This window comes from Bombina bombina, chromosome 8 (assembly GCF_027579735.1).
Source record: "Bombina bombina isolate aBomBom1 chromosome 8, aBomBom1.pri, whole genome shotgun sequence".
Taxonomy (NCBI): domain Eukaryota; kingdom Metazoa; phylum Chordata; class Amphibia; order Anura; family Bombinatoridae; genus Bombina; species Bombina bombina.
The window spans coordinates 114,971,869-114,984,260 of NC_069506.1; positions in this window are offsets into that span (position 1 = coordinate 114,971,869).

The window sequence follows — 12,392 nt, forward strand, 5'->3', positions numbered from 1 at the left end:
GGTTTGGTTTAGGAGAAATACGCATATGTAGCATGTCTTAGCTGAAATGGGAAGATATTAGCTCATGCAATTTAACCATGTCATTGTCTCTTTCCGCTAATGTCTACTTTTAGTTCAATGCAGATATGTAGCATGTCTTACCTTAAATGCTCAGATAGAGAATGCAATGTAACCATGTATTTAGCATTTTACACAAGGTTTGGTTTAGGAGAAATACTCATATGTAGCATGTCTTAGCTGAAATGGGAAGATATTAGCTCATGCAATTTAACCATGTCATTGTCTCTTTCCGCTAATGTCTACTTTTAGTTCAATGCAGATATGTAGCATGTCTTACCTTAAATGCTCAGATAGAGAATGCAATGTAACCATGTATTTAGCATTTTACACAAGGTTTGTTTTCGGAGAAATACGCATATGTAGCATGTCTTAGCTGAAATGGGAAGATATTAGCTCCTGCAATTTAACCATGTCATTGTCTCTTTCCGCTAATGTCTACTTTTGGTTCAATGCAGATATGTAGCATGCCTTACCTTAAATACTCAGATAGAGAATGCAATGTAACCATGTATTTAGCATTTTACACAAGGTTTGTTTTCGGAGAAATACACATATGTAGCATGTCTTAGCTGAAATGGGAAGATATTAGCTCATGCAATTTAACCATGTCATTGTCTCTTTCCGCTAATGTCTACTTTTAGTTCAATGCAGATATGTAGCATGTCTTACCTTAAATGCTCAGATAGAGAATGCAATGTAACCATGTATTTAGCATTTTACACAAGGTTTGGTTTAGGAGAAATATGCATATGTAGCATGTGTTAGATGAAATGGGAAGATACAGAATAATATAGAACTTGATTTTTGGATTTGTAAGAAAAAAATGTTTAATGGATTATCGTGTACCAAAATTTTTTTTTTTTTATCAAAATACTATTTTAAGGATTCTGTTTGAATTATGTTCTGTTCATAATTTATAGGTGATTCTGGGTACATGAGCCGGCCTTGGCTCATTACCCCCTTGCGTAGCCCGACTGATGTGTCTAAGGAGCGCTACAATAGGGCTCATAAGAGAACCAGGGCGGTGGTTGAAAGGATGTTTGGGCTCCTGAAGATGAGATTCAGGTGCCTGGACCGTTCTGGAGGAGCACTCCAGTACAACCCAAAGAAGGTGGCTAAGATCGTTGTAGCCTGTAGCGTCCTGCATAATATTGCACAGCGGGCTGGGATGCTGCAGGCCGTCCCGGTGGACAGAGACCTCCTCAGAGATGAGGAGGATGATCCTGTTCTAGAGGGGGAATTCCAGGACGAGGGCCTCGATGTCAGAGCAGACGTCATCAACCGCCACTTTAGACGGTAAAGAATAGAAGTTAGACTGTAGTATTTTCCATAGATGTGAACTCTAGGGAAATGACAAGTAGAGAATTGTGGAAACATGTTAGGATTGTTCATCAAATGATAAAAATGTGTTTCATTTATTAATATAGGTGATGCTCTGGGCATTGGGTCCTGTAGCGAGTCTTTGCCACCTGGTTTTTAAAGAGGACATCAGATGGTAAGTATAAATGTATGGACTGTTGCTGGCATGAATTGTACACAAATACATCATATGGCATACATTTTCAAAAATAGTATTTAGTTTACACATTACTTAAAATGTAAATACTCAGAAAGGGATCCTCTAGAATGACTATGGTTCAATGTCACACATTAGAGGTTTGTTCTGCTCAATATGACTCATCTTCACATTTTATAGAAAATAACACAAGTTGCTACACACGCTTAGTAAGCTATTGACAGAAATTTATTATGAAATGGGGGGTGGGAGAGGGGTACAGAACTGATTCACACACTTGTAGTAATTTTAATTAAAATTTTTCTTCCATTAGGGAGCTGACTTAATCTAAAGACTGAAAGGGAAGAATTAGAAGCCTGACAGTGAAGATTGCCCAGACTGACAGTGGCAAAAAGCCAAGATTGAAATTGAAGTATACCAATGGGATCATGTCTGGCATTATCTTTCCAATCTGCTGACCTTGAAAACCATACTAAGACATGTTCACATGGTAAGTGCCAACTATTTGCTAGAATAAGGCTGTGGAGACATCCTATTGGAGACACTTAGATGATTTTCTAATTTTTAGATGGTATTTCCCAGTCCTCTATTTAATGAACTGATGAATAAGACACCTATTGAAGATAAACTGTTTACCCCTGAATTGACTTTTAAAGACCATGCATTATCCAGGTTGGTGCATGCTAGTTAAGAATCACAGGAAGAATGTTGATTATTGTTAGCTTACATACATTAGTCATACTTATTTCATCATTAGATATTTAGGGATCACAATCAGAAAAAGGAATACATATTATAGTTGATATAGAGGTATTTGAATGGACATGAAATATTACATTTATGTTCAGCATACATATATTGTTGAAATGTGATATACATTATGTATAATTAGAAATTTGGATATTTAAATTGAATTTTGATTCAACAATATAATGTTGTATGTTTATTTTTTTAATCAATTTAATAAATATCTTTAAAAAATGTTGAACAAAGTTAGAGCATAGACACAAGATGATTGTAAATGTATTTTATGAATATTTGACAACGTGTGTATTAACTTTGTTCCATTTTTTTTATTTGTCATTTCAGATTGGCATCTGATGACTTCCAGGAATATTTTTTTTTTTTCAATAAATTTTCTTTCTTTTTTTTAAATGTTAATAATAAACATTTTATTATTAAATGCATTCTTTTGAACAGATTATAATAAATATCAATATAATCTGTCAATAAAAAAAAGTTTGACTCCCATGACTGGTAGTTGGCTATTTGCCAAGCACATGCATAAGATCAAATAATGCATTAATTTTAGAAAATCAACTGATTCCGAGAATATTACATTAAACTATCTTTTTTAACATTAATTGGGGAGTGAGATCCTTCAATGCTTTTCTTTTGAAAATCTTATATATTAAATTAATTTTGGATATGTAGTCAAAATTTTTCACAAATTATTTATTTTCACTTTTAAGAAGGGGAAGTGGTTCAATTACATTAAAGTGACAGTGTTGTTGAATGTAAAATTAATTTTATAAGATCTTGTATCTTCCTTAGGTATCTCTAAAAATTTTTTTAGAAATTATTTACATTTTTACTTGTATAAATGGTAGGTCATTTAACTTGATATTTTTAACAAGCTAGTTATTGGATGCCAGGTTAATCTATGTAATTTTCTAGTGGAGTCATTTAACTATAGTTAGTAATATTATGTATTTAAAAAAATATTACCTCTTGGGTTAGACATCAAATATCTATATATAATTTTAATTCCCCTTTAGTTTATTTTGACAATGTTAAATCAACATTCCAAATGTTTTGGTCCTTAAAGGGACATTCACAAAGTATATTGTGTATAGATTTTTAAAAAAATCATAAAAGAATTTAAACATATTTAGAAAGTAATATAGAATTACATTCAGTCTTTAAATACTTTAAAAAAAATACATCAATGCACATATCTTAGTCAATTACATAAGGCATCTATATGCAACCAACAATCATCATCAAAATAGCCTATGTAGATATGTATTTAATCCAAGAATATATATATGGTCAAATATTAGAATCTTATACAAAATGCATACATAACATATAGCTTAATGTCCCTCTAAGCTGAAGGCTCCAAAATACCTCCTTTAATAAATATATTTCAGTCAGTGTGTAAAACAATCTAGAAGTTAATCTAAATTTGCTTTACTCATATGTTAGACTAATTTAGCAAAAGGAAGGTGCCTAGGTTTCTGATATTTTAAGCATTATTGTGAAATGTTTCTTTAAAGGGACATGAACTCAAAATATACTTAAAGGGAGACAATTAAAAAATTAATGATTTATACATTCTGAATGAGTTTTCTATTTTAAGCAACTTTAAAAATTGTCTCGTATTATGAATGCTCCTTGTGATGTTGCTATCATTACTTTAAAAAAAAGGCATTAAAAAGATAATTTATTTGCTTCAGTACTCTGGACAGAACTTGCTTTTTTTGGTTGGATTAATTGATCCAACAATCGTCAAGGACAACCCAGGTTTTTTGGAAACAAATGTCCGTAAGCTAAAATATCATTATTGATTTGCAAAGAAAGATAACAAGATAACTGTTAACATTTGATAATCGGATTAAATTATAAAGTTGAATAACATTTCATGCTCAATCTGAATCACGAACGCTAAATTTGTTTGGACAGTGTCCCTTTAAGAGATTTAAAGAGTGTATTTACTTCTCTTCTTATCTTGACATACTTTGCTTGAAAAGCATATCGAGATAGGCTCAGTAGATGAAGATTGGTGGATGCACAGAGATGCCTTATGTGATTGGCTCAACCATGTGCATTGAAATTTCTTCTGTTGAGGATATATAAATACTAAGAGAAATTGATTTACATTTTAAAGTCTAAACAATCTTCTAGCTCTACAGATCATTTGATACAATTGTTTGTTTGTAATGTCTATTTAAAAATAAAGACGCCATTGCACAATAACATATATGAGCACTTCAGAGAAATACAAGCTCGAGGTTTATTTGCTAATAACAAACAAACATGTAGTTTAACATTTATAAACAGATTATCCAAGTTACTGACATTCTAACCTGAATTTGAACATTAAGAAATATTGCGTGGGAAACGCATCTTGAAACACCAGATTAGCATCTTTAAACATTAGTCTAATGTCACGCAATAGCACACAATCAATGTGCATTATAAAGACATTTAATAGAGCAATATCAATAATTCTCAATAAGTCAACAAATTTATTTTATGAACAATAAAGACATACAATATTAAATGTGTATTTGTATTAAAGAAACAGACCGTTATTAAACCGAAAAATGTCTACAACATTTAATAATGTGACAGTATTAGATTTTAAAGAGAATTTAATCATTAATATTTAACGGATCACGGATATTAAATCTGCGTCACACATATCCGCATGACAGGCCCATGAGTTACAAATAAGTCTACATGAAAAATGAAGTAACAGCACCACCAAGCGGTATGTGTAAGGAAGTTACTAAGATATGAAACATTAAGGAACGGCCAATCCGAGTTCATCACACAAACACAACTTTAGTCAGGATGGTCTCACAGACATTCTAACAATATTTCAAACTTTTATCCAATCAGATGTACAGATAACTTGTCCCATGGTGCATCTCATGTTTACTTCCCCATATAAAAGTCCATTACACGTTGCCATCTTTGTCAGTTCTCTAATGCCTGCAGGCAGTATATATTATAATAATATATTTTTTGGAAAACCCAGCAGGCATGTCAGTTCCCAGGTTCACCAAGGAGGAGAGCGCTGCACTGGTCCACGCCGTCAAGGACTTTTATCCCCAGCTGTTTGGGAACAAGAGGAGGTTGACAGATGCGCCTGTTAAGAAGGCCCTCTGGGAGTCTATCACCAATGCGGTTAGATTGGTGTGTGACGTCCAGAGGACCCAGGATCAGATCATGAGGAGATTCGGAGATATGAGGTTGCGGTTATCCAAAAAAGTCAACCTCATAAGGGACTGGGTACAAGCCCGTAAAAGAGGTGGCAAAAGAGAGGCCCCACGGAAACTGTACCTACTCCCTTATGAGGTGACTTTATGCGAGCTCCTCAATCTCCGGGTCCCCAAAAGATTTCGATCCTCGCCATCCTCGGCCTCCTCTTCTTCCCTCCCAGCTGCGGGATCTGAAAGTCCTGACGCGGGGGCCAGGGCAGCTGCTTCTCCGTCCGGTGGCCTGGGAGGAGATGGAGAATCTGAACAAGGTAATTATCCAACTTCATATAATATCTTAATATTTGTTATTTTTATCCAAAAATGTGTATATAGTCAGATACTAAACTTATACAGATCTCACAACATACACTACATATGATGTTTAGATATCTGATTTTAGATTAGTGACACATGAAATAGGAATGATGTTTCTTGCGCTCTACAGAATATGCGTCACAGAGCGGAAATGGAATTTCGCATCCACGTTAACATGGCTTTGCTGTAAGTGGCATTGCTTTATACATGTTGGTCAAATGACGGATGCGTAATTCCGCTTGGAATCATTGCGCAATGATCGCGAAAATGGAATTTCGCATCCACGTTAACATGGCTTTGCTGTAAGTGGCATTGCTTTATACATGTTGGTCAAAATTAAATGTGAATTATTATATTAGTGAAGAATACAGTATTCTTATTTTCAATATTATAGATAATAAATAAAAAAAAAAACAATAAATTATAACATATGGCCATCAATTGATGATTATGAAATAACACCAAAAAATTATTAAAGATACAGTAAACAACACAACTGATTGAAAATAAGAGTCCAGGATATATTTATCATGAATTTAATTGAGGAAACAATTAACTCATGGGACTACCAAAGGATTAATAGTTTTAAATTGATTTGTTAATAATGTAAAGATTTTAAACATGGCATGATTTGTATTAATGATATGCAATCCTCATTTAATATATTACAGGTATGGATGTTGCTGCTGGATCCTTAAGGCAGGGCTTGTCACAGTATGGTATGTCTCATTTTAATTGACATTTGTCTTAGAAACATGGACAGAACATTACATACTAAATCCACATTGTTCAATATTTATATGTAATGTCCCTTTAATAGATGAAAATTAAATAATTATTCAGATATCCTTAAATAACATATTAGATTTGAATTGCATGCTCAATCCCATTCATTACATCAACATATGGAGTAGAGAATTCATTAACACCAACATTGTCAAATCAATTTAATTTTATATTAAAGGGATACTGAGCTACAATTATTAATGTTGTCATTCAGATAGAGTATGCAATATTAATAAACATTTAAATATAATACTATCATCATATTTTAAATATTCTATTGCTAAATGTATTTTAAAATCAAGAATGTACGTTTATCTGCATCTCAATTTTGGTTGACCAACCTGGGTTTTTATTGATGATTGGTGGATACCTTCAACAAACAATATTTATTGAATCCAATATTGCTTATCTGCCTTTAATATTAAAATTTAGCAACATTCAAATTATAATAGGAGTCAATGTTAAATAATTTTTAACAGTTTGAACAGAGAAATCAATGATTTAAATTAATCATGTCAGTGTCCCTTTAAGAAAAAATAGATTCATTCATCTTTACATTCTTTGGATTAAACAATATTGATATATAATTCACATATTCACTGTTGGAGTTACTTTATAGATATCAGCATACTCTTAACAGCACCATGATTACATATTTGTAATAATCAATTTGGTTTTGTATTGTGATAAATATGTGTTGTGTCCTAAACAAGATTACTGTACATTGCACAAATGGCTCGATGTGCCACATGTGTTTGTTTAGATTTGTCAACAGCTGCTCTTCAAAATGTGGTTTGTGTGTATTCTTTTACGAACATTGATCAATGGGTATATTTAGATATGCAATAGCATCGTATGAGATGAGTTTGATGTCTAATATAGTCTGAAATTAAACTTATGTTCAATACAGAATTTTTAACAGAATCCCCTTGATTCAATCAAGCATTTTCTGGTTTAATGACTGCTCTATTCTTCACATTTTCAAGTTGATTAATCTTAAAATTCGAGACAGATGTGATTTAGTGATATCCCAAATGTGTTTCCTAATATATATCTATATCATTCATAGAGAGAGTTGGTGTGGTGAGCCCACAGGAATCCAGCAGTGACATAGAGCCACCTTTGCGGTCTCCTGGTAAGTCCATTGACTCATTTATATGTAATTGAAGGTGTATTGTTAATCAATATTATGAGCATGATTGTGATGAAGCATAACATTTGAAACAAACATATAATTTTCTCTTCTGATTATATATTCATTTTCTTTTAATATTGAACGATTAATAATTTAAACTTTATTAGTCTACACATTTGTTATTCAGAAGATGTATAGCATATGTTTGTTTCCATGTTCTTTTTTGACAACAGTCATCAAGTGATTCACACATGAGAAATCTTAAATGTTCTATGTACTATGCTTTTATGATTTTTAAATTAATCCAAACAATACATCGAAAATATGAATCATTGAGAATAACAAATCTAATGTAATTTGTATGCTCCATCAAAATGATGTAAATCATAACTTTGGGTGTGTATATCTTTAATGCAACATTGATGTGTGTCTTTGAACAACAGTAACATATGTTATAATATCTGTTGTTAACGTGTACACAACATGTTATGTTTTACAGAGATTGATTTAACATATGTGACGGAGGAGGAAGAGGCTGCCTTGGAGTCTAATGGTATGTGAAATATGAAAATTTTTTTAATTGAAAATATTTAAAATTCATGCCATCATTATGTCACATGCATATTCCAGGCCAAAACACAATAATAATGTTATAATTGTACAGACAGTAATTGATATTCACCTGAGTGCCTATATGCATACCATATCCTCATTTCATAATTGTTTACAAATTCAAACACACTTCGAAGTATATTGAAAACATAATCAATTTGAAATGCGTTGATTTGATTTCATGATGTATGAGATGTTAATATATATTTATTAAATTTTCAGATGGATCCACCACTTCTGGTCATCTGGTTTCTGCCCCTGCCCAGTCCCCTGCACAGTCACAGACCCCTCCCCATGCCCAGACCCCTGCCCAGACCCCTGCCCAGACCCCTGACCATGCCCAGACCCTGCACAGACCCAGACCCCTGCCCATGACCAGACTCCTGCACAGACCCAGACCCCTGCCCATGACCAGACTCCTGCCCATGCCCAGACCCCTGCTGGCCCTTCCCATTTATCATTTCCTGTCCCTCCCAAAAAACACCCCTACACCCCCCTTCGCCGCTCTCCCCGTATTATGGCCCGTACAGCTGCCCAGACCCCAACTCCCCACTCCCCAGCTGTACGGCCTACCCTGGAGCGGCAGCTCACCCCTCCCCAAGCCAATCCCATCCCTCCCCAAGCCAATCCCATCCCTCCCCCTGTCTCAACCTTCATTGTCCTGGGTGTCGGATTGTCCTTCCCAGGCACAGCTGTAAGTATCATTCAAAATCCACGTTATAAGATACTTAAAGGTACAGTGAAGGTAAATATTTTCTATTGTGATTCAAATAGAGCATGCAATGTAAATCAAATTTATAATTTACTACTCTTATGAATTATTCTTCATTCTCTTGATATCTTTATTGAAACAAAGAAATGCCTATAATTTTTAAAAAAAATAAAATAATTCTGGCCATCATTTCTTTATTGTTGGATGAATGTATCCATCAACCAGCAGGGACAAACAAAGTTGATAAACAAATATTGGCTGGCCTAAAAAGCAACATTCTTGCCTTCAAAATCTAGCTATAGAATTCAAACATTTAAAGAATATGTGTAAGTTTTAAAGATTTGTAATGTCATGCTCTATCTGAATCAGTCAATTAAATATTTAGGTTCAGTGTCCCTTTAATTGGATATCACTACATATACCAATCACCACTACTTGGATCCAACAATTAATGTACAAATGTTGATACATTATCTCTTGTCTAACCCAGTGGGAATGTAATTTCTTCAGGTTGCTATGTTTACACAGCTTGTCCTCAATGCCAAAATGTTTAAGGATAGGTGTGCCTACCACAGTATAATTTAAATATTTAAATTGCTAATGTAAGTACAATGTAAATCCTTTAACAAGATTTGATACACTCAAGCTGTATAAGTGGATCATCTAAAACCAATTAAAGGGGACAACATGTTTGAGTAAACTGTCCCTTTAATGATTTCTGTCTGTCTGAATAACCTAATTCATGTGTAAAGAATAAATTTAAACTAATTGATGTAAAGAATGATTTGTCTTTATGATGACAATGTATCTTTGATAATTTTTTCGTCTGTTGTGTAATTATCCTTAATATTTAATGTATTCTTTATTTTAGGCTGTGACTCAGCATGGCTCATGCTAGAAGGCATAGCAAGAGTAGAGCAGGCCGTGTTGAGGAACGCAGCTGTCCTGAGAGGGATGAACGACACCATGCAGGCCCAGATCCGGGTTCAGGACTTGACTCTGCGTGCAATTATGCGATTAAGTTCAAGGCCTGGATCTGGAGCTGGACATGCACAGGACGATGAAGAGGATGACCAGTAAGTGGAGGATCTGGAGATGCTCCAAGGTGGCAGATAAGAATCCTCCGTCCACATGTTGATATTTTTGTTTTATTGTTGCCATTTGGCCTTTTTAAAAGTTTATTGTTGTGCCTGTTGCACTCTTTTACCTTGTCATATGTCTCCAATGGGGCTATGCTGGCCCTTGGCAACTCTCTTCATGGACTGTGATGCACTGTGTTACCTTGTCATATGTCTCCAATGGGGCTATGCTGGCCCTTGGCAACTCTCTTCATGGACTGTGATGCACTGTGTTACCTTGTCATATGTCTCCAATGGGGCTATGCTGGCCCTTGGTAACTCTCTTCATGGACTGTGATGCACTCTTTTACCTTGTCATATGTCTCCAATGGGGCTATGCTGGCCCTTGGCAACTCTCTTCATGGACTGTGATGCACTGTGTTACCTTGTCATATGTCTCCAATGGGGCTATGCTGGCCCTTGGCAACTCTCTTCATGGACTGTGATGCACTGTGTTACCTTGTCATATGTCTCCAATGGGGCTATGCTGGCCCTTGGTAACTCTCTTCATGGACTGTGATGCACTCTTTTACCTTGTCATATGTCTCCAATGGGGCTATGCTGGCCCTTGGCAACTCTCTTCATGGACTGTGATGCACTGTGTTACCTTGTCATATGTCTCCAATGGGGCTATGCTGGCCCTTGGCAACTCTCTTCATGGACTGTGATGCACTGTGTTACCTTGTCATATGTCTCCAATGGGGCTATGCTGGCCCTTGGTAACTCTCTTCATGGACTGTGATGCACTGTGTTACCTTGTCATATGTCTCCAATGGGGCTATGCTGGCCCTTGGCAACTCTCTTCATGGACTGTGATGCACTGTGTTAACTTGTCATATGTCTCCAATGGGGCTATGCTGGCCCTTGGTAACTCTCTTCATGGACTGTGATGCACTGTGTTACCTTGTCATATGTCTCCAATGGGGCTATGCTGGCCCTTGGCAACTCTCTTCATGGACTGTGATGCACTGTGTTACCTTGTCATATGTCTCCAATGGGGCTATGCTGGCCCTTGGTAACTCTCTTCATGGACTGTGATGCACTCTTTTACCTTGTCATATGTCTCCAATGGGGCTATGCTGGCCCTTGGCAACTCTCTTCATGGACTGTGATGCACTGTGTTACCTTGTCATATGTCTCCAATGGGGCTATGCTGGCCCTTGGTAACTCTCTTCATGGACTGTGATGCACTCTTTTACCTTGTCATATGTCTCCAATGGGGCTATGCTGGCCCTTGGCAACTCTCTTCATGGACTGTGATGCACTGTGTTACCTTGTCATATGTCTCCAATGGGGCTATGCTGGCCCTTGGCAACTCTCTTCATGGACTGTGATGCACTGTGTTACCTTGTCATATGTCTCCAATGGGGCTATGCTGGCCCTTGGTAACTCTCTTCATGGACTGTGATGCACTGTGTTACCTTGTCATATGGCTCATATATTCCTTATTTTTACAAGATTATTTATAAACGTTGTTGATGTTTTCTTACATACTAATAAAAGACATGTCATTGCACGAATCTTTGTCCTGATTCTTCATGTTATTTTTCGAAAGCTCTAGTTTATGTTGTTGATCCTTAAAGGGACCTACCAAAAATATTTTTTATAATAAAATCCTATATGTAAGACAATTGTAAATGACTTTAAGATTAACATCTCCAATGTAATCTTATTATTTGTCTTTATATATTTTTCTCTTAGCTTTATAATTGCATGATTATGATTAGCATATTATTTGTTTTATATATGTATATATAGATTGTTATTTGTGTATATATGTATATTTCAATGTTCAGATCCATGTGTGTATTTAGAAACTCTGCATAAATTGATGCACCTTTAACAAATGATCTGAGTATTGATACAATGATATAATCCCTGTAAAGTGTTCATTTTATTGAAATAGTATTGTCTATGTGTATGCTGTTTTTAAAAACAAAATCATGTCCCTTTAAGTGATGGTGAGCACAATTGTTAATGAATGTATTTCCATTTCTAAAGCGTTTTTGTCCTTTTTACATGAACAAGGACATATAATCTTATTAATAAACAATCTTATTGTAATGTTGACAGCACATGTATTTCATTTTCAATTCTATCTTATTGTAAAAGTGTAACCAAATAAATCTCTGTGTGTAATGCAAATAAT